Consider the following 24,272-nt stretch of genomic DNA (forward strand, 5'->3'; position numbering starts at 1 on the left):
GGTGAAATCACTCTTCGTAGCTGTTCCTCAAAATGGGTAAACAATCATATGGAGGTGAACAATCGGCCAAATGAAAAGTGGAGGTGGTAGGTGCAAACACGACCAAGGCTTTAACGGCTGATAAATTTACGATCACAGTGGTTATTTACCAGGATAGGTTCATTTTTTAGTTAAAAATGAGCTTAAACACTGGAGGAAACTCTACTCACTGCTTATATTTATTTTTTAACGAGCATGAAGACCGCGTTAAAACTGCTCAGATCTTGCGTTTATTTTTTAACGAGCATGAACTTTATGCTAAAACTGCTCGATTACCCAGTCATTTGATAAGAGTGTCTCATCAAGATTCTATTTTTTATGGAGCTTCATCTCACTAAGCTTTGCTCCCCATCCTTTCTTTATGCAAGTTCGGAAACGGCTAATCCTACGAGTTTAAAGGGTTAGACCTACAGGTTTAAAGGGAGGACCTAAAAATTTAAAAAAATAAATAGTCGCCCCTTGCTTGCACTCCAAAAGGTTTGCATGCCCCCAGGTATAAAACAGAGTTTCAAGGTTACCTCTACTTTTCTGCCATCGAAACTTTCGTTTCACCGGGAGAGGCTTACCTCTTTCAGGTTACCCAAGGATTGTCTCGTTAATCTTTCAAACAAAACACTTCCTCGGCAATGTCTACCGAAATAGACAGAGGTGAGTGACAACCCCCGCCCTCTCACATAACTTTGACAAAAGAATCCTATTCTAGAACAACCCCTCTTCCAACCACGGACGGGGTACGGACTAGTCATATTCTCCCGCGGAAACCTATCCTATACCCAAAGTTTTCCTGCCAAAGCAGGCCAGGACGCATGCCCCCTGGGTTCCAGTCATATCCTCCCGGATTTCTCGCGCTCATCAGGAGGACGGACCGTGGGTTGAGACACTTCTTGCATGAATAGACCATTTAGGGATGGTACATGCCTATTTGCGATGTGTGATCCGGGAAATGAAAGTTGGTCCACGAGCTTGACCATTCTTCCTTCATGCGGAAAACACATTACTCTAAAGAGTGAGGAGACTATAGCTCCCATGCAATATATATAGTCTCGTCCAAGGAGTAGGTTATAATCCAAGGGTCCTTGAATGACCATCACGTTCATTTGAACGGTCTTCCCTTTCAATGTTATAGGCACATTGGGGAGGATCCCTAAAGGTCGACTGGTTCCTTTATCAAAACCTGATAGATTTCTCATCTCAGGTAAAGCGTTGGCGAACCAAGCGCTTTCCAAGCAATAGAGGAAAGGATACTCACAGATGCCCCCTCATCAATGATAGTGCCAGCCATTACCATTCTGTATATTTGACAAATAATTCTGAATGGTATACTGGCTGGCAACCGGGGTCTACCTAGTTGGTTCCAATCAAAGGACACAACCAGGTTGCTTGGTGGTGGGACCGAATAGACAGCCGGATATCGCTCTGATGAACTTCCTTCCTGCGATAAAGGAATGGTGGCATTGCCCCGTTGATCATCAGAGTCAGTGCTGATGAAGAGAATCTGGACGGTGTCATCTTTATTCTCCTCTGTGATGGTGTCATTCGAAGATGGAGCCTCTGAAGGCAAAACCGGGTCAACTGCCGTATCAACCTTTTGACTTTCGTCAGGCATGGATCCAGACGGTTCATCTTCAATGACAGGTGCTTCGGCTGACCACCTGGGCGGGTTAGCCGGGTTTTCAACTAGTGAGGGACTTGGCAGGAGTCTTTGATATCCAGGAGGGAGATGCGCTCGTAAAATCGGGCGATCTTCCAGAACTCTTTTTGCCTCGTCTAAGAAGGGACAACGGTGGATGGCATGATCGCCTTCACACAGTTTGCAGGGAAATTTAGCTTTCCCGCTCTGTCCTAGGGCTTCACTCCCACTAGTTGATGGTGAGCAATCGGCATGGCTATCAGAGGTCGATGCTACCGAATTGTGCAAACGGGGGGACCAGTCTCTTAGTATCCGGGGGATACAGGGACAATCTCTATGGAAGTGGTCTCCCTTGCATATGACGCATGGCGATTTAGGCCTTACGAGTGCGGTGTGTGGATTTTTATTAGATGACATTTGTTTGCCCCCAGTCGCCTTAGGCTCCTTCTTCTTCTTCTCCTTCTTCTCCTTAGGAACCTAGTTTTTAATTCGACCGGTTCCGTCAAGCGAAGAGGAAGGAGGGGAGGAAGATGAAGTTGAAGGATGGGAGGCAACTCTTGTCTGATCTAACTGTTGACTCGACTGTTCAGGAATGGTGTTCTGAATGACACTGGTTTAAAAGAGCCAAACTGGTAGGCCAATTGTCAGTCCTGGAAGCGACAATGTGGCCATGTGGGGTGCACCGACATCTCCCCAAGAGGAGAAAGGACTAGGATTTCCACCAAGAGGAATTCCTCGGTTGGTGTGCTCCATCTTTTCAACCTAAAGATCAACGCAGGAATTAAAGGGTGATTGTTCCGTTTAAAATAAATTGTTAACGATGCTTTAGACACAACTTGCTTTTTTAGTTTTAAAGAGTCGAGAAAAAGCTAAAGATGACTCTTGTCTCCTTCGATGTTTTAACGAGCCCGAAGTGACAAATGCTCGGATGGACTTTTTCTGTTATAGAGTCTGAAAAAGGCCAAAAGAAACTTCTCTGGAGTTCTAGGCAGAGGGTGTGCCAAACTTTTTGCAAAACCGCAGAATACTTTTTAAGGTACGGGCGGTCAATCTTCGTGAATGTTGTGTTCACTGCATTGCGATCAGTAGGGCGGCCGACACGGCTTCCTAAGGATAAAAGATATATGCCTATAGGGGTCTCCCAATAAATACGCGACGGTACGTGGGAGCACAATCCGTACTAGCGCTATCGTCCCTCAGGAGGAATCACCCACCTTCCATGAGATCGACAGTCACTAGGCTTAACGACGCCGGAACACGTCTCTAGCCTAGACCTCTATGTTGTGCGTTATGTTACAAAGCGTTGTTAGGTTCATTCAGTTTATTTTAGGTTGATCTTTTTAAAGTTTGCCTTTCAAGGTTCACCACGAGATGTATGATACAACTTCCTAAATGCAGTCTAAGATGATAAGCAAGCTTTATTATCTTTTCAACTTTGAAAATCCTAGCTACTAAGGGAAAAGAATAACACTATCTTTTCTCAAAGAGCAATCAGCACACTCTAATGCACTTTCCCTAAATCCAACATGCAAACTATCAAATCCAAAATGCACAATCCAGGTGTTTGTTTTCCACTTTCTTAGTATAAATGCCTACAAAGAAAGCTTTTTGCACAACTTTGAATTTGCTTTTAAAATGATCAATACAAACAAGTTCACTTTCTTCGAAATCAACAAGGGTAGAAGAGATTACAATCACTTTGCGATTTTCGAAATAAAGACTTGTTTTGACACTTTGAAAGAGACAAATTCAAACCAATAAGCAAAAGTAAACATATAATCAATCTGAAAACAACCAATGAACTCTCTTCTAAGATCACTATCAATCAGATCTGAATCAAAGACTACAGGATGACTACTTTACTCATGCAAAGGAAAACTGTAAATGACGCCACAAACACATAAAAACATTCACAGTATTTTTGTACAAAAAAGAGGCGGAATCTAAGCAAAGAAAAGGAGTTATCAGACTGGTACCTATGCTGGTTAAAGGCTACAAAAAACAGAGATCAAAACAGGGCAATAGACAGCAAAGAACCCCAGCTGCACAAAGCCAAACTGGTTCAGCGCAAGTCTAACACTGTGGAGTTGACATTCAGTGCAGGTAGCCTTCACGGGACGAGCGTTGAAATGCAGACTGCCTTCACAGTGCCTGCGCTGAAGGAGAAACTCTCGTTTCCCCTGGGTTCTGGGTCACAAAATGCTCAAAAATCAACTGTTTCAGGCGAAATCAGAAACACAAGCAAGGTATAAACAGAGGGATGCTTTGAGAGGGTACTAAAGACTATCACAAGGATCATCAAATCATTAGTGGATCTAGTTTAGATCATAGACAAGTCCAGCAACTGGATCAAAGCAACAACTTTCTACTTTGCATCCGGGAAAGATGCAGTTCGATTGTTGCTGTCAAGTCTATGAAGTAAAAAAATGACTGAAACACAAATGAAATGAATAAAAAAATTCTCCCCAGTGGAGTCGCCAATTTGTTGTGGGGAAAAATGCCTATGCAGGACGATCCTATCCACCTAAGGTGTGACAGTGCCTTAGCAACAAACGAATACAGCTATCATGATTTCTTCCTTTATGAAATGTGAAAGAGGGGAGATTGATAGACTTACCATTGTCTTCCGGTTGTCCCTCGATCTAGATCCTCTTCTCTTTGGGTGTCCACAGCTACTTGCCTCCTCGCTTGCTCAAGAGAACAACTACTTGATTCCCACGAGATCACTAGAGAACAGCTACCTGTGACAAGAGAACAGCTACTTGCGACAAGAGAAGAACACAACACAAAGGCAAATATACATATTCATAAATGATTCAGGATTAGAAGTAAATCAAATACACTAATGCAATCATACAAGATACACCAGCATATAGGAAAGAGTCAAGATAGCTTTATTGATTGATAACAAGGTTCAGGAAGAGATACAACCCATAGGGCTCCAATCCAGCATCTCCTTCCCAGCAGAATGGAATTCCTTCTTCAGCTCCCTTCAAAGCATTAAGCACCCAATGTTTCCAGTTACAAACCAACAGAAATTCTTTGCAATAACCAAATTCCAGCCTCCAGATCTCATGGAGGAGAGATCTATATATAGATGTTTTGGAGAGAGGATGAGTCAGCTTGAGATCTGACTAGTGTCCTCTTTCTCTCTCAGTTCTTGAGTCCACTTGGAGGTTCTTGCTTCCACTTGGAGATTTGGAACCTCTTACTCATCACCAGTCGAATTCCTTGATGCAAGTGTCATTTTGGAAGCTTCCTGGGCATTGACACATTGAGGAATGAGCCTGCCACTTGTCCAATTACGCTCAGCGCAGGTAGCCTTTGTTGGAGTTGACATTCAACGCATGTAGACAGTGGAGCAGTTGACATTCAGCGCAGATGCTCAGTGGAGCAATTGACATGATCCAGAATTGGCTTGTTTTTGAGTGTTTTCAGGTGGAGAACTTCTGTGAATTGCTGTGGTTGGTTTGCCTTGTTCCTCTAGGGGTAGTAACAACATGTTTAGGGACTTTGGATCCCTTAGATTATGGACATTTCATGCTCGAGGCTGTAAGGCACAAAAATTTCTATAACAGTGCGTTAGTGACTAGGGTAACTCTACTTGTCACCTCTGGAACATCATTAGTGACCCTACATCAATTTCTATGGATTAAAGGAGAGAATTGAATGAGGAAATATCCCTAGATTCTCTCGTATGTCAGCTCATAAAAGCAAGGAAACATCAGAAATTGACTTGTTTAGGGGAATTACTAATTTCCAATGGAGCATGAAAATGAGAAAGAGCATTAAAGCATGGAAACATCATTGCTTTTGCCTAATGGAACTCATGAAGGACTTGGCAACCCTAACCCTGCATGCTATATATGGAAGGCTTCGGCCATTGTGGAAAAGGTCCAACCATTTGAAAGGATTGCATATTTGACTGTCGAGCAGAGTCTCAGACTAAGGAATCAGAAGAGATTAAGGGACAAAGAGAGAGGAGCTGGAGGGGTAAGGGAAGGTTGATGCAACTGATGGTTGTAATCACTCTTTCTACATCAATATAGAACTACAGTTGTGTTGTCCACTACGTGATGTTGGTAGTATAACTCGTTTATATGTTTATTTAGTATCATTTAGCATGAGTGGCTTAGTTATATGAAACTAGATATCTTTTATGTTTTCATGCATTGGTTTATCAGGGTTTTATGTTGTGATATTACACTTGTATTTACTATGTGTAGGTTTTGAGCTGGAGTTGGCTTAGGGGTCTTCTGCCTAGATGCATTGTGCTCTCTAGCAACACCACAGTAAGACTCGAGGTAATAATTCCTTCTCACTTTGATATTCATTTGTTAAACATATATACGCATGTATATTTGTGACAACTGTAGCTAATATGACTGTCTGTTGAGGATCCTGGGAAGATCCTTGAGGGTTTTCTACATCACCAAACACTCATGCATTAATCCCTAGAGAAAAAACAAGCCAAAGAGTGGAGGTATGTGAACACAAAAATCACAGTAGTACCACTTCAGAGATTACACAAACTCCATCTAGAGATCATAAATGATTTGAAGCTATGCCAAAAACACACTTCATAGTTAAAAATTCATGTAGAGAGTGATCAAGCTTCATTACAATAGAATCACAACTAGGCGATCCAGGAGATGGATCAGACAGTACAGCAGCAACAGAAGATGAAGGATGTGGTTGAAGCAACATCCCACAAGATTTTAGACATTGATGTCCGAGAAGAGGAACCAGTGGAGGAAAAGGTTGCAAAGATTGGCCTTGCAACAAAAGGATATAAGGATAAGATCGCGGACATACAATTTACATATGAGGTTAACATCAACAAGCTACAGATGAATCTACAACCAACCACACCATAGGAAGTGTGAGAGTAGAGGGAGGCCACCTAAAGGCTATAATTTTCAGAATCTTCACAGTAGTGGCAAATTGTGGGAAGCAATTAGATGAGAGCTTACAGATTTGGAATTCGTTGCAGGAAGATCCAAATGTGTTGAAGCTACAATAGGATATTCAGAAGAAGCAGCGACAGCTAGAGGAGATTTGGGAAACTGTGAGAAGCTTAGAAATTTCACAAAGGCTCACAAAGTTCAATGAGGGAAATTCCCTCCAAAATAATATAGAGGAGCTGAGGAAGGAAGAGCAGGCTCTAATAGAGAGAAATCAGCCATGGTAGGATGAGGCTTTCCAACTGTCTCAAGAAGTGGATGAGAAGCTTTAATATCTTCGAGAGAGAGAGAAAGAAGTGTTGTAGAAGACTACAAAACTTGCAATAGAAGTATTGTTGGAGGAAGTGGGCAAAAAAGTGAAACATGTCACATATATTATGTAGGAGTTCAATAGTAACTACAATTGCATTTCAGTAAATATTAGAGGCAAATCGACTAAGTGACTCAAGACGAGTCACATGTGACTGTAGGAGGCCTATTAGGTGCATCCGAACTTGGCCTAGGTTTCGGCAATGACTCCGCATTTTGTAGGGTCGGGCTCACATTTGAGCGCATAGCAGAGTGCGAACTGGAGAATTTTTTAATATACCACACGATGTGGTAAGGTCTTCGGGGTGGGTCGAAGCCCCTCATTTTTGTAAAAGTGCATGATTTTGTAAGGCATCAATGGCTTTCAGACCATGGTTGCTTGTTTTAGGGAGTCCGTGGTATTTGGACCATGGTATTTTGATGATGTAACCCTACAATGTAATAGTATATATAAGGTAAAATAATAAGAAGAGAATCATCGAATTGATCTAATGTTATGGGAAACTTATTGTGATATTTAATTGGTATAGAAGGTGAGTCTTTCGAGTTGAGTGCGCAAAGGCCTGAGTCTGCAGCAGAGTGCGTAGACAACCTACAACTTAGTGCGCACTCCAAGAGCTATCTATTGTTCAAATATCTATTACATTAAACAATAGTCCTTGTGGACGTAGCCTTAAACTAGGGTGCACCACGATAAATTGGTGTTTTGATGTGTATATTTTCTTATTATATGTTTTCGAGTAGTAGTTATTACAGTTGCATTTTACTTCAGCACAGTGATGGTTTGTATATCATGTTTAAGTGATTAATCTAATACAGTGAAGTAATTTATAGGTACTAAGAATAAGATAACATAATAATACCACATATTTGAGTCCCTCAATGTTGTAGAAACCTAATTCTGCATCCTCCCATAGTCACTTTGGATGAGACTGTGATCTACTTTCAGGTTATTTCTGAAAGGGCTAGTGTTTGAGGGTTTTGTTGTTTTGTAGTATAGGTTGAACCTGGGTCGGCCTAAACCAAGAAAAAAATTTAAATAACAAAACTTTGTAAAAGTATGATCTTTCTTCTGCATGACGAAGATTCAATGCATACGAGAAAATTCATCAAAAATATAACATAATACCTGTGCTTGGCCATGGATGTTGTCGAGAACAGTCCACACACATCTGAGTGAAATCAATTGTGGATCACCTATCCTCAAGTTTCTTTGTCATGAAAGCAAGCTTTGGTGTACTTTGCCAATGCAAACCCTTTTCATGTGTCTACCTGCTCTACTGTACCTTTGGGAAGACCGGTAGAAATTTGATGCATGATCTTCAAAGCACCATGGTGCAAGTGACCCAACCTCCTGTGCCAGAACTCACTGATGTCTCGGCTCTATAGTTTATTTGTTTTCGTGCTTAAGGAAACACAATATTCTACCTCCAACTTGTAGAGATTCTTCACTCAAACCCCTATCCTCATCACCTATTTTGTGGCTATGTGACGAAGGAATGCCTTTCCCCTACTAAATATCACACCATAGCCTCTATCCTCCAACATGGAAACAAATACCAAGTCCTTCTTCAAACCAAGAACATAAATAACATCTCGAAAAGTGAGGGGAAAACCTGACTCCCTCTGAAAGGTAACTATACCGATCCTTGTAGCACTATTCCTCACATCATCACCCATCTCAATATGCATCTAGAGATCCTTGTCCTCCAAGTTACTGAAGCGTTCTTTGTTACTGGTCATGTGGAAAGAAGCTCCACTTTCCAAGTACCACATGCTTCCCATCATTGATGGCACCATACAATTGATGAGGGTAAAGTCCAATTCGAATTGTGAACCAAGATCCTCAGCTGTCACTCATCTTGAGGACTTTCTACCAGCCTCCTTGAGCAGACACTTAGTAGAAAAATGTCCTCGCTTGTAACAGTGAAAGCACTTGACTTTTGATATGTCCTTCTTCTTTCCACCCTAATAAGAATCTGATTTGGAATGGAAATAATTTCCCTTCCCTTTGTTTTCCTTACATGCAAATGCACAATTATCCTCATCATCATGCTTTGATGAGGATCCATCTCTAGTGTTCCACCGAATCTCTTCTTGTACCAAGATAGACCATAACTACTCCCACTCGGGTAGCTTTGCCCTCCCATTAACAAATTCTTGGTAACTTTTTCAGTACTTTGGAATTCCTAGAATTACCAGGCTTACTAGATCATCTTCAACAACAATAATCTCGACACTTCCAAGATCATCCCGATATTCGGTGAACTTGGTCAAGTACTTCAGAATTGAGTCACCCTTCTCCATCTTGATCTTTATGAGTTTTTCCTTCAATGGAAACTTCCTATGGTCACTGTTATTTTGGAAAAAGTCCTTCAATGCCTTCCACATTGCAAATGGAGTGTCCTTAATATGGAGATTTGAGACAATGTGATCTAGAACTCCTTCCAAGATAATCATTATCACTTTTTCACACTTTCTCCATTCAACCAGATCTTTAGCATGAGATGTTGGAGGCTTCAAAATATCGTGATATATGAATTCCTTGAGGCCATTGTCTTTCAGTACTGCCTCCATCTTTTCCTTCTAAGATATGTAATTTGAGATGCCCTCCGGGGCATACTCAAGTCTCAGACCATAGAATGACATATTGTTGACTCTGAAGTATGAACTTGCAAATTCAATTTCACCTAAACAACAACCTCGAATTCTCCTCCTCTGTACTGCCTTCAACTCTGATACCATTTAGATGTTTACTTGTAGATTGAACAACTTATGTGATATGCTAAAACATAAGACAAGAATCTACTCTACTCTTCAGTGGAAACCAAAATTTATTAATGAAAACAATAAGAAGAAAAGGAAGAATATCAATCGCACATAACACAATATTTCTTTGGGGAAATCTACTTCTCAAAACCCCGAATATCTATATTGCATCAACTAGAAGATATGAGAAGAAAATACAATGCTTGTTCAACCCAACCAATTCCTAAAAAAGTACAATATATCTCTCTAATTCACAAGCCATCTCAAACCAAAACTTAGCCATTTCTATTTCCTACCAATCCCCTACTTCCTTGCACAATTACTTAGAGAATTAGCCCACATTAATTCGGAAATTCTCCACCCATGACTCTGCAATCCATTCATAGGTCCTCAACTAATTGCATGCACCATCTCTACAACTTGGAAAATTATGCATGTTTAGTGTGGAGCCTGATTATCTTCTTTATTCAAAGGTATCACCGCATTGGATCTGTTAGCGCTTGAAATTTCACCTCAGGCTGAGAAAGGTAAACCTCAAGGCAACATCAAACCTCTTAGCCTCGTAGCTAGCCCTACGGGGCTGGAGAGGGCTCTCTCCGGTCTATCTCGGTGAAATCTTCAATGGACGAGATGAACAATAGGGTAACGCTGATTTTAGGCTAGTAAACTGATCAAAAAGGTTGATTTGGGGTTTTTAGGGTTTTTGGTGGCAAATTGAGGGGATGGCAATTTTGGGTGCGGGGATTGGAAATAGTTTCTGCAGGGGGTTCTTTGGGGCGAGGTAGGAGACAGTATTGATGCCTTTAATTGAGATGGATGGTCAAGAATGATAGGTGAGGAGCTAAGGAGAGAAAACAATAACTTTGAATTCTCCTTAAACAGTAGAAAACATTGAAATTAAACAAACTTAAAAGAAGAGCATGACAGTCATGAATTCTTACTTTAACACTTCGTTTGTTTAATGTGCAAAAGGAAAAGAAAGGAAATGATTCACATAACACACTTACAGGTACATAGATAAACACACCATCAATACATGTAACCACAAGAATCCCAAAAAGGACTGCAAAACCCTGGTCTTCCTTAGCCAAAAATTGCAGAGATACAGTGAATAATACAATGATAGCTTCTCCCTCAAGAGTCCAACCTTCCAATATCTGAAAATGACTAAGAAAATACATAATATAGGCAAGATAACACCTTTCCTTGCCTCTAGGGGTCGAGCTCATCCTTCTAGGAGCTGTTTCAACCAATTCTAAACTGAGCACTAAAATCTAGGCAGTCAAAACAACTTGCCTCTATAAGCTAGGAAACCAATTCGTTCATTTAATTTTCACCTTTTTCATGAATGAATCTTCTAGAAGAGGTACATAAGAGTAAAAGTGTCAATAAAGTACATTAATTACATCAAATAGGATAATAATCCACCCCAAAAAGTCAAACTGCGTTTTTCTGAGCTGTACAGTGAAATTTGGAAAAGTTTGCCTGACGGGTCGCGCGCCTCTGCCTTGTAGAAATTTTGAATAATTTAACACATATTCAATGGAGATTATCCTGATCATGTACTAATGCGGAAAACATACACAATACATAAGCTCCTCTACGTTGATCAAGAATATAGCAGCATCAATAACAATAAAACATCAAGAGCATTCACACATTAACACAGTATGTATCACGGGGAAAGCATCTCGCTAAAAACCCCACACTATCTGTATATTAATGATTGAGTCATGTAACATTACACAGCATAATACTTCTCACAAGTATCTCCACCTCTGTTACACACAATACAGCTCAGATCTGATCTCCAAATCTCTTCCACTGCTTGCCTGCCTCCACTGCTCAATACCTGCTCAAGAACTGATGAGAATTGCTTCCCAAACTCGATTTTCACCTGCAAAATAGTCACTCACTCTTTGTTGGACGTGAGAAAAGGCTAAAATGTGGGCCAAATACGTGAGCAAACTCATTGGCATACTCAATCCCTTGATTGTGCAAGATCTGGTGCACAACTATAGTCACAACTGATAGCAATCTGATTCTCTACCACCTGTCCCTATTGAACTGAACATGCACTGACATGCAACTGAGTTAACTGATGTATTCTTTAGTTGTATTATGAGTTAATAATTAGTTTAACAACTCATCATTAGTCTATCTGCAGTTAGACTAACTACAACCAGTTTAACTAAGTTAAACTGAACACAACTCCATCAACTGTACCTCCAGTCCACTAAACTCAACTCACTTGAGTTCTAACTGAAGTCATGCATGCAACAACTCAACTGACTCATAAGAAAAACGAATTTCCTTCTGACAGCTGCATGTGCCACTTCCGTAGCTCAAACTGAAGTGCTCCAAGAGAATAAGATTAAGTTTATAGTCCAAATATTATTGTGAGATAATAATATTTGACTTTTCTATTTTTGACAGCCAGTCTAAAAATAGACTTGATCACTCACACTTTCATCAAAAATAGAAGTCCATCTATTTTCCCAACTTGATCAATCATCCATAAACATAGACATGATCCATATGTCTAAAAATAGACATAGTCTAAAAATAGACTTGCGCCAAAAATAGCCTGCGGGCCCACTTAGTGAAGGCGACTCTTTTCACTAAGCTCCATCATCTTGTTGCAATCTCAACACTCCCTCTCGACAAGATATGGATTATCAGCAACCCCTATCCTGCCTCGGTGGTACTCGAATTTGCTCCTGGTGAGAGCCTTCGTCAGAATATCAGCATCCTGATCCTCCGTTGGAATGTACGAAAGTAACATGATCCTCCGCTGCACACAATCTCTGATATGATGGTACCTGATGTCAATATGTTTAGATCTATCATGAAATACAGGATTAGCCGAGAGTTTAATGCAACTCCGGTTATCACAGTAAATCACAGTAGGATCCAAATGAGAACCGAACAAACCAACCAGGATCTTCCTCATCCATATAGCCTCGCATGCAGCCAAACTTGCTGCCATATACTCGGCCTCCGCTGAACTGAGTGCCACAGATCTCTGCTTCCTGCTGTACCAAGAAACTGTTGTCGATCCGATACTGAAGACCCCTCCTGATGTGCTCTTTCTGTCTGTTGGGCTCCCTGCCCAATCTGCATCCGTGAAGCCACATAGCTTCACCTCATCCTCCTGTCTGTACCACAAACCATATCCCGATGTGCCTCTCAAGTAGCGCAATACATGCTTGCCCGCCTTCCAGAAGAGCTTGGTAGGCTTAACCATAGCTAGTGAAAGCTGGTTAACTGCATAGCATATATCAGGTCATGTATTGACCAAATACATCAGCGACCCCACCAACTGTCGATAAACAGTGGCATCCACTTCTTCTCCCGAAGTGGCATCCTCCTTCCTCCAACCTCCAGGAAGAGGAGTATCAACAGGCTTGCAGCCATGCATGTTGAACTTCTCCAGTATCTCCCGAGCATACTTTCCCTGAGAAACAAACAGTCCACCACTGCGCTGCCATATTTCCAATCCTAGGAAATAGTGAAGGAGGCCCAAATCCTTCATCTCAAACTCTGTAGAAAGATCCTTCTTGCATGACAGTATCAACAGCTCATCACCCGTTAGAATCAAATCATCAACATACAGTACAATGATAAGCAACTTACCCTCCACCACAATCTGGTATAGGTTCGGATCCGCCTCGCTCTTGGAGAATCCAAGTCCTGTGAAATAGTTGTCTATCCGTGTGTACCAAGCACGTGGTGCTTGCTTCAACCCATACAGCGCTCTCTTGAGCCTGCACACATGCGACTCGCTGCTGAAGACTTCAAAGCCTTCGGGTTGCTCAATGTACACCTCCTCCTCAATGACTCCGTTGAGGAACGCAGTCTTCACATCCATCTGATGAATGTGCCATCCCATCTGCGCTGAGAGAGCAAGAATCATCCGTATGGAAGAATACCTTGCGACAAGTGCAAAGGTCTCCTCATAATCGATCCCCTCAATCTGTGAAAAGCCTCGGGCAACAAATCTTGCCTTGTACTTCTCCACACTCCCGTCAGCTGCCTGCTTAACTTTGTAGATCCATCTCGAACCCACCAATGATTTCCCTTCCGGTCTAGGAACAATCTCCCATGCACTGTTTCTGACAATAGAATCATACTCTTCCACCATGGCGTCTACCCATGCGGGATCCTCCACAGCTTCCTCGAAAGAGGATGGCTCAGTCACAACACACTTGCTCATAAGAGCCATGTATCCAGTGTACCGATCAGGTGACTATCTCTGCCTGCGTTGGGCTGTAGGTGGTCCTACAACTTTCTCTGCATCTTGAGCCAGTCGCTCATCTTCTGTCAAGCGCTTTCGCCCTCTGATGGTTGGCGCTGCATGAGTGGTCTCTTCCACTCCATGAACCTCGTCCTGTGGCTGATCCACGTCCTGAAGCTCATCCTTAGGAACTAATAGCTCCTCATCTGCATGCAAGTGTAGCTCCCTCTCAAGCGAACACTTCATGGCTTTCTCCTCCTGAAATCTTATATCCCGTCGCACAACAGTTTTACCACTATCTGGCAAATACACACGATAGTTGTGGGGCATATCAGTGTACCCCACAAATATCCCAACCTCTGCAGTCGGTTCCAACTTCTTTCTGGCATCCTTCGTCACATGCATGTAAACGTTAGCACCAAAAATCCTCAAATGAGAAAGATCAGGCTTCTTACCAGAATAAGCCTCCTCGGGTGTACTCATGCCAAGTATCCTATGAGGACAACGGTTCTGCACATAAACTGTTGTATTGCATGCTTCCGCCCACAAGTGAAGGGGTAGGCCCTGATCATGCAACATTGCCCGTGCAGCACCCACAATCGTTCTGTTCTTCCGCTCAGCTACCCCGTTCTGCTGTGGGTTATGGGGAGCTATGAGCTCTCTACGAATCCCTTCTGCCTTGCAGAAATCCTTGAACTCGTCCGAGATGTATTCACCACCATTATCGCTCCTAAGAGCCTTCACCTTCTTCCCCGACTCCTTCTCGACCAGTGCTTTGAATTCACAGAACTTTGAATATGTCTCGCTCTTCTTCTGCATGAAGAAGATCCAGCACTTACGAGAGAAATCATCAACAAAAATCACATAATACCTGTGTTTTGCTGTCGAAGCAACTGAGAAAGGTCCACACACGTCTGTGTGAATTCTCTCAAGGATCGTCGTGGCGCGACTATCCTTCTCGTGAAAGGTGGCTTTCACAAACTTCCCCAAAGTACACCCCTTGCATTGATCTGACTGCGCAAGTGTGCCTTTAGGAAGCCCTGTAGTGATCTGCTGCAGTATCTTCAAGGCTCCATGGTGAAGGTGACCCAATCTCCTGTGCCACAACTCGCCATCATCCCGGCTCACCAATCCTTCTGCCTTGCCTGCCATTGCTGCGCACCCATCTACATGCAACTGATAAAGGTTCCTCACTCGAAACCCTATCTTCCGGGTCTCACCAGTTGTCTTGCTGCGCAGGAAGGCCTTTCCCTCGCTGAAAACAACATCATACCCCTTGTCTTCTAACATCGCCACTGAGATGAGATTCTTCTTCAATCCTGGAACATGCATGACTTCCTTCAATACAAAGGGTTTACCAGACTCCCTCTCAAAGGAAATGGTACCGATACCGGTTGCACTGTATCTATCATCATCGCCCATCTCGATGTGCACTCCAAGATCTTTGTCCTCCAGATCAGAGAACAAATCTCTATCTCCCGTCATGTGAAAAGACGCACCACTATCCAAGAACCACACTGATCCCATCACACTTGAAACCAAGCATGCGATCAATGAAAAATCAAGCTCAAACTGAGAAGCTAAGGCCTCTCCCCCTGCAGATCCAGCAGCTTGCTTGTTCTTCTTCTTCTGCGGACAATTTGTGGCATAGTGTCCATGCTGGTGACAGTGAAAACACTTCACCTTGGACATATCCTGCTTCTTGCCTTTCGCACCGGAATGAGAAGCTTTCTCGTTCTTCCCCTTCTTTGCTTTGGCAGCCAAAGCACAATTCTCTTCATCAGATACCTTTGATGAAGATCCATTCTCACCTTTATTGTTACTGAGTTTATCCTTGAACGCCAGGTCGCTCTTGCTTTGGAATAACATTTGCAATCCGTTGAAAGACATTTCAACAACACTGCTGCAAATTAGATTTTCCACCAGCTCCAAACTCAACTGCTTCCGATCAACCCTCGCTTGATATCCTGTAAAAATCTCTTCTACAAATCAAGCTGCTCCGATACCATGTAGAAACTTTTTCTACAATTATCTAGCTCCGATACCATGTAGAAATTTTGAATAATTTAACACATATTCAATGGAGATTATCCTGATCATGTACTAATGCGGAAAACATACACAATACATAAGCTCCTCTACGTTGATCAAGAATATAGCAGCATCAATAACAATAAAACATCAAGAGCATTCACACATTAACACAGTATGTATCACGGGGAAAGCATCTCGCTAAAAACCCCACACTATCTGTATATTAATGATTGAGTCATGTAACATTACACAGCATAATACTTCTCACAAGTATCTCCACCTCTGTTACACACAATACAGCTCAGATCTGATCTCCAAATCTCTTCCACTGCTTGCCTGCCTCCACTGCTCAATACCTGCTCAAGAACTGATGAGAATTGCTTCCCAAACTCGATTTTCACCTGCAAAATAGTCACTCACTCTTTGTTGGACGTGAGCAAAGGCTAAAATGCGGGCCAAATACGTGAGCAAACTCATTGGCATACTCAATCCCTTGATTGTGCAAGATCTAGTGCACAACTATAGTCACAACTGATAGCAATCTGATTCTCTACCACCTGTCCCTGTTGAACTGAACATGCACTGACATGCAACTGAGTTAACTGATGTATTCTTTAGTTGTATTATGAGTTAATAATTATTTTAACAACTCATCATTAGTCTATCTGCAGTTAGACTAACTACAACCAGTTTAACTAAGTTAAACTGAACACAACTCCATCAACTGTACCTCCAGTCCACTAAACTCAACTCACTTGAGTTCTAACTGAAGTCATGCATGCAACAACTCAACTGACTCATAAGAAAAACGAATTTCCTTCTGACAGCTGCATGTGCCACTTCCGTAGCTCAAACTGAAGTGCTCCAAGAGAATAAGATTAAGTTTATAGTCCAAATATTATTGTGAGATAATAATATTTGACTTTTCTATTTTTGACAGCCAGTCTAAAAATAGACTTGATCACTCACACTGTGATCACTCACACTTTCATCAAAAATAGAAGTCCATCTATTTTCCCAACTTGATCAATCATCCATAAACATAGACATGATCCATATGTCTAAAAATAGACATAGTCTAAAAATAGACTTGCGCCAAAAATAGCCTGCGGGCCACTTAGTGAAGGCGACTCTTTTCACTAAGCTCCATCATCTTGTTGCAATCTCAACATGCCTGACGGGTCGCGCGCCTTTGGGACCACATTTGGGGCAATTACAGGTGTCCAAATTGAGCAAGAGTAGGCTTGTTGGAAATTTTTGTGAGTCTACTTTCCAACCCAACTAGAATTTCTGAATTTGGTGGTAATTTGCCCCTCCAAAATTGCAATCTCCCAAGATTGCTTTCTGCAACTCAAAAATGTGGCAGAAAGTCATTTTTTGCTTGTTTTTTGACTTTCTGGAGGCCTAAAACTTCATAAAATCTCAAGTCCATTGATGAGCATATGTAACTTCTCATGAAAAATCTGGAAATGCTGAGTTTTTGCAAAATGGAGTTGCCATGATGAAGGGTCGCGCGGGGGGTGAGACCCGTTAATGGAGAAAACCTGTGTTTGGCATAAAAAATTCACAAATGACACTATTTTCTCCAAATTTCTTGAAATTTGGGCTGGGAGTCCCCAATCAAGTACCATGCTCAGTAAAAGAAGCTTTGGCCAAAATTTGGAGTGGATCGGGCGTTTTCCTTCGTTTTTGTGCTTTGGCCAACCGTCCTTGGAGCACCTTCGTTCTCGCCGGTATTTTTGACATTTCTTTAAAACCATGACACCTGTGCAAAACATGAAGGAGGTTTGTCTTCCTTGGCATGTTTTGGACAAAAACCTCTCTCAGTTTTCCAAAATTCATCTTTTATTGCTCTGTAACATCATTTGAGTGCGACTTGTCCCGATGTGTGAAACAAGGAATTTTGTCGAAATGGAGCGAAATGAAGGGGATAGGGGGCTTCTAAATTCTTGAGGAAATTTTTGGGAGTAGGGAGGGATGTTAGGAAGTAGGGGAAAGTGGAATCTCAGAGATTGAGTGAGGGGAAGGGGTCCAAAAGGGCAAAACACAGGCCCAACCTAGAAAATTGCCAGGTTGTAGCTAGAAACTAGGGTTTATGCAAAAATGAGGAATTTGGCGGATCTAAGGGATGGGAAGTGTTTGATAAGGTACTTTAAGGATAGGGGAAGGTGTATGAACATCAGGAAACAATTTTTTCCAGTGATTTGACCATCCAAGAGAAATTGTCTTCAAAACCCTAGGAGAGGGAAATGACCTTGCCTAGGCACAACTGAAGCATGAATAAGGTGTAACATGACCCAATGGAACCTAATATGATGATAGCAACCCTCTGAATGATGATAGGCTCAGCTGAATGATGACATGGAATGACATTTGGACAACTTTGAAAAGTGTGAAAGCAAACCCTAGACTTAATGCCTAGTGACCAAATTTTGCTTGAAGACTCACTGAAATGACAAAATTTGACCTTGACACTTCAAAATCACTTTGTAAGAGCATATTTGATCACTGGAGGAAGGCTGGAAAGACTGACACTAACATTGGCTCCAATGGGGATGGTAGCTCCTTGGAGGTGCCAAGAACCTTAGACCTCTGGGAGAGCAGACCAGTGCCTTACAATCATTGGGCAATGGAGTCATTATTTTGAACGGAGAACACAAAACCTTTGACACATTTATTGAATGAAAACTTGACTAAAAAGTGACTGAAACTTGACTCAAACCGACTCGATGACAAATTGAAATGATGGAAAAATTTGAATCTAACAAACTAACTCAAGACCTGAACTTAAAATTTAAAACTTGATGGCAATACATAACCGCCTATGTTTCTTACAAGACAACCTACCATCAAACTATATCATAATGCCAATGCAACCAATCAAGAAGATGGCTTCTTGATTGATTCTCCTGATCAGATCTCATGATGAACAATAGATACTGGTAACTGGGCATCCAAAAACATAGTTGACCATGATCTCCTTCATCACTGAACATCTCAATAAACACTGTCACTGCTGGCTGCAACAAACTTGCTAGAGGATCGTGAAAAACATGAAGATTTGTTGCCACCTTCTGCTGAAAGAACAAGTAATCCTTTATTTCAAATTTTGATCTGCCTTCATCATGTGCTTCAGTAAAAGTACGCTCATGGGCTTCAAAAAACTCTGAACAAATGGATGGGCAGATCTCTTCTTGGAAAGGCATTTCAGCACATGAAACATATGAAGAATCTGAAAGGTAATCCTGTATGCTCTGATCTTCTGTAGTTTGACAATATGGTAGGTCATCTTCAAATGATATGATAGCCAAATTATCAAGTTCCTTATTACATTCTTCAATATTATCAAGCACAATATTATCATTTACATCGTCTACCACAATTGCACTCAAAGAAACCTTTTCACTTGCTTGAGCAAAGATCTCACCTTGTTGTTCATGAGCTGACTGAATGACCTCCTCATGAAGATCTAGTTCCGGTGAGGTGGGAGCACTTAGATTTGTAACTTCGTTTTCTTCATGCCAGCTGATCTCAACATTCGAGTTCTTTATAGGATTCAACACAAGGTATTCTTGGTCACCATGATCTGAATTTTGATCTGAAATAACTGAGTTGACTGCATTACATTCTAAAATTGAATCTTGGCTACCCTGCACGCTGTCTTCTTCTGTGGGCAGATCTGAAACAAGCTCTTCTCTTTCATCAATTACAGCCATATGGCCATCTTCAACCTGCTGATCTTGACAAGTATCCTCTAAGATTTCTATGTGCTGCTGAAATGGCTTTTCATACAGGGCTTCCATGATCTCTTCATCCATGAAATTATCATCTTCATAAAACTTCTCAAGGCTTTCAATAAAATTATAGGCATGCTTGCAACAGTCTTGAACTAAATTTAATGATGGATAAGAGTCCTTATATCGTTCAATGAACATAGCATGAAAATCCTTTAAACAGTAAATACAAGCAGGTGGCAAACTTTCATACCATGATTGGGCTTTACCTTCCAGAGTGGACAAGAATATCTTCATCAAGCAATCTTCAGGAAAATCCACCTTCAACTTGCGAATATGCATGTGAAATCTAACCAGATGTAAAGCAGCATCCTTCTTACCATCATCATTAAATGTAGGCAAATTCCTTGACCAATCTACCTTCGGAATTTTATTCGGAAAACCTGGAATGTGATCTCGGCTCAAGGGAGCATATCTTCTTGCGATCTGATCCATCTTGAAAATCTCAAAGCCACTGATCTTTCTGCAGTGAAGTCACCATTAAGCATTGATCTCTGGATTTTTCAGTGAAGGAGTCGCCAGTGAATGATTTCAGCCTTTCATGTGTCTGATCATTGTCCACTATCAACAATCAGATCTGAACTTGATACATGTACTGGGGTAATATGCAATTGAAGTGTTGTATTCACAAGCTCACGGAGATGGACTGAAGCAGCGTTTATCTACTTCCGCTTATGCAAAGAAAAAGCGTTTCGAAGGCTACCTGGCATAACTTCAGGGTCCATCTAAGACTTATGAAATCAACACATCAATCGACAAACAATTTGTTCTACCCAATATGGTTGCCAGTATGTTAGCGCTTGAAATTTCACCTCAGGCTGAGAAAGGTAAACCTCAAGGCAACATCAAACCACTTAGCCTCGTAGCTAGCCCTACGGGGCTGGAGAGGGCTCTCTCTGGTCTATCTCGGTGAAATCTTCAATGGATGAGATGACCAATAGGGTAACGCTGATTTTAGGCTAGTAAACTGATCAAAAAGGTTGATTTGGGGTTTTTAGGGTTTTTGGTGGCAAATTGAGGGGATGGCAGTTTTGGGTGTGGGGATTGGACACAGTTTCTGCAGGGGGTTCTTTGGGGCGAGGTAGGAGACAATATTGATGCCTTTAATTGAGATGGATGGTCAGGAATGACAGGTGAGGAGCTAAGGAGAGCAAACAATAACTTTGAATTCTCCTTAAACAGTAGAAAACATTGAAATTAAACAAACTTAAAAGAAGAGCATGACAGTCATGAATTCTTACTTTAACACTTCGTTTGTTTAATGTGCAGAAGGAAAAGAAAGGAAATGATTCACATAAAACACTTACAGGTACATAGAGAAACACACCATAAATACATGTAACCACAAGAATCCCAAAAAGGACTGCAAAACCCTGGTCTTCCTTAGCCAAAAATTGCAGAGATACAGTGAATAATACAATGATAGCTTCTCCCTCAAGAGTCCAACCTTCCAACATCTGAAAATGACTAAGAAAATACATAATATAGGAAAGCTAACACCTTTCCTTGCCTCTAGGGGTCGAGCTCATCCTTCTAGGAGCTGTTTCAACCAATTCTAAACTGAGCACTAAAATCTAGGCAGTCAAAACAACTTGCCTCTATAAGCTAGGAAACCAATTCATTCATTTAATTTTCACCTTTTTCATGAATGAATATTCTAGAAGAGGTACATAAGAGTAAAAGTGTCAATAAAGTACATTAATTACATCAAATAGGATAATAATCCACCCCAAAAAGTCAAACAGGGTCAAACTGCGTTTTTCTGAGCTGTACAGTGAAATTTGGAAAAGTTTGCCTGACGGGTCGCGCGCCTCTGCCTGACGGGTCTCGCGCCTTTGGGACCACATTTGGGGCACTTAAAAGTGTCCAAACTGAGCAAGCGTAGGCGTGTTGGAAATTTCTGTGAGTCTACTTTCCAACCCAACTGAAATTTCGGAATTTGGTGGTCATTTGCCCCTCCAAAATTGCAATCTCCCAAGACTGCTTTCTGCAACTCAAAAATGTGGCAGAAAGTCATTTTTTGCTTGTTTTTTGACTTTCTGGAGGCCTAAAACTTCATAAAATCTCAAGTCCATTGATGAGCATATGTAACTTCTCATGAAAAATCTGGAAATGCTGAGTTTTTGCAAAATGGAGTTGCCATGATGAAGGGTCGCGCGGGGGGTGAGACCCGTTAATGGAGAAAACCTGTGTTTGGCATAAAAAATTCACAAATGACAAAATTTTCTCCAAATTTCTTGAAATTTGGGCTGGGAGTCCCCAATCATGTACCATGCTCAGTCAAAAATGCTTTGGCCAAAATTTGGAGTGGATCGGGCGTTTTCCTTCGTTTTTGTGCTTTGGCCAACAGTCCTTGGAGCACCTTCGTTCTCGCCGGTATTTTTGACATTTCTTTAAAACCATGACACCTGAGAAAAAAGTGAAGGAGGTTTTTCTTCCTTGGCATGTTGTGGACAAAAACCTCTCTCAGTTTTCCAAAATGCATCATTTATTGCTCTGGAACATCATTTGAGTGCGACTTGTCCCGATGTGTGACACAAGGAATTTTGTCGAAATGGAGCGAAATGAAGGGGATAGGGGGCTTCTAAATTATTGAGGAAATTTTTGGGAGTAGGGAGGGATGTTATGAAGTAGGGTAAAGTGGAATATCAGAGATTGAGTGAGGGGAAGGGGTCCAAAAGGGCAAAACACAGGCCCAACCTAGAAAATTGCCAGGTTGTAGCTAGAAACTAGGGTTTATGCAAAAATGAGGAATTTGGCGGATCTAAGGGATGGGAAGTGTTTGATAAGGTACTTTAAGGATAGGGGAAGGTGTATGAACATCAGGAAACAAGTTTTTCTGGTGATTTGACCATCCAAGAGAAATTGCCTTCAAAACCCTAGGAGAGGGAAATGACCTTGCCTAGGCACAACTGAAGCATGAATAAGGTGTAACATGACCCAATGGAACCTAATATGATGATAGAAACCCTCTGAATGATGACATGGAATGAAATTTGGACAACTTTGAAAAGTGTGAAAGCAAACCCTAGACCTAATGCCTAGTGACCAAATTTTGCTTGAAGACTCACTGAAATGACAAAATTTGACCTTGACACTTCAAAATCACTTTGTAAGAGCATATTTGATCACTGGAGGAAGGCTGGAAAGACTGACACTAACAGGATCCCAGTTCGTAATGTGGCAAAAATGACACCCGTAATATTTGCGCTGCAAGGGGGGTCCAAGGGGGCAACCAACTTTTCGGCTTAGTGCATTGCGTAGTTTCTGAACTCAGTGAGGGATTGTGCAATGTCTAGGCTTAGTGCCGGGTTTCCTCCCATGATTGTGTAGTTTCTGAGCTCAAGGATGACTATTAGCCAGAGCTACGCAATTCCCATCATCAAGGGTGGTTTCCCTCAAGGATTGCGCAGTTTCTGGAGGCAAGCCTAGAACTACTATAAGACCAAGTTAGGGAATCAAATTGTGAGTTAGAAATATAAACTAGTTGTGTAAACAAGTAAACACAACAAAAAATGAAAAAGACAAGTCTCAATTGAATCATGAATACCTAAATTAGTGCAAGATTAGCTCCTATGGATAGGAAGGAAGGCTCCAGAATTGAAGCATAGGAAAAAATTTGGAGGGTGGTTATAGTTGCTACAACACAAACCATAATGGATAGACATGTGGATCTCCATATCCTAAAATTGTGATCATTCAACCCTCCTTAATGTCCTACACAGAACCCCTGTAAAGGTCTTCCATGGCTTCATTCTATGCACGTGATCTTCTAGAATCAATATACAATTCTCTTTCCTCTACCTGTGGAGAATTGCTAATACCTTGAGATTGTTGTTGTTCAACAATGTGTCTTTCCTCATGTTCATTTGGAATTTTTTGTAGCCAAGTAAATGGAATACTAAAAATTATATCTTCATTTCTTGATCTTGAAATGATATCAATTTGATTATTGAAAAAATACTCCCACCAAACTAAATCAACAACATTAAAGTACTCATATGTATCTCTAATATATTTTTTAATTTCCTCATAAAGTTTAGAATAGTTTATATCTCTCTTATTCCTTCATGCATTATGGAGTTCAACAATTAATTGTAATAACAATATCTTTGATGCAAATTTTGGATGAGCTAGAATGAAATTCAAAAAAGCTAAACCTGCTGATAGCCCCCATTCTGCAACAGTTTAATACTTATTGCCCCATACAAGTTTTTTGCCATCAATGTTTTTGATATGAAATTGATGTTGGAAGTTAATTTCATTAAGTATATCAATTCATTTCTCCTCACCATGTGATCCTAGAATAAACGTTCGCATGTCAATAGTTTCTTCCAACACGTGAAAAATAGGCTTTGGAATGTGTAATTCCTTAATACAGTCAATTAATGATGGTAGGCTCCAAACATACTTCCTCCTCAATGTTACTAAAAAATGACTAAACACATGATCAATATGGTCATGAGTGTGCCCAACATGAAGGAAACCAACCTTTA

The sequence above is a fragment of the Pinus tabuliformis genome, chromosome 6 (genome assembly GCF_031772625.1).
Source record: "Pinus tabuliformis cultivar Carrire ecotype Pingquan chromosome 6, CPIR1, whole genome shotgun sequence".
Taxonomy (NCBI): Eukaryota; Viridiplantae; Streptophyta; class Pinopsida; order Pinales; family Pinaceae; genus Pinus; species Pinus tabuliformis.